This window comes from Phyllostomus hastatus, unplaced genomic scaffold (genome assembly GCF_019186645.2).
Source record: "Phyllostomus hastatus isolate PE091 unplaced genomic scaffold, TTU_PhHast_1.1 phas_contig_198, whole genome shotgun sequence".
NCBI lineage: Eukaryota > Metazoa > Chordata > Mammalia > Chiroptera > Phyllostomidae > Phyllostomus > Phyllostomus hastatus.
The window spans coordinates 4,879,467-4,879,981 of NW_025333715.1; positions in this window are offsets into that span (position 1 = coordinate 4,879,467).

Here is a 515-nt window from a genome sequence, read left to right on the forward strand (position 1 = left end):
GGACGACGTGTGTAAAGGTGTAACCACAAAAGGAAAGGACAGAGTTAATCATTCTTGAGCACCTACTATGTGCCAGGTGCCCACCTTCATTCCCACGGCAACACTCTAAACTAGCTGCTAATTCCGTGTTTTCCTCACAGAGCAGGACACGGAGGCTCTGTGAGGCCCAGCCTGCCCAGGGGCCCCCACCCAGGGGCCCCCAGACCTCCAGTCCCCCCCCGTCCGGCCGCCCTGGGGCCCCGCTGCCCAGGCCGGGGCTCCAGGCCTGGGCCCGGATCCCGGGCTGGCGCAGGGCAGGAGGCCCTGTAACTCCAGCCGTTGCCGCAGCCCCTGCCCGCCCCTCCTGCACCTCAGCCTCTGGCTGAGCCGCCCACAATGCCTCCCATTCAGCCCTGTCCCCACCGCCAGGCCCGCGGGCAGGGAGGGGGGCTCCTGCCAGCATCCAGACGGGGACGGACGGACACAGCTTTCCCCTCGCGCCGCACCTCCAGGCCGGACTGACCCCAGGAGGCGGC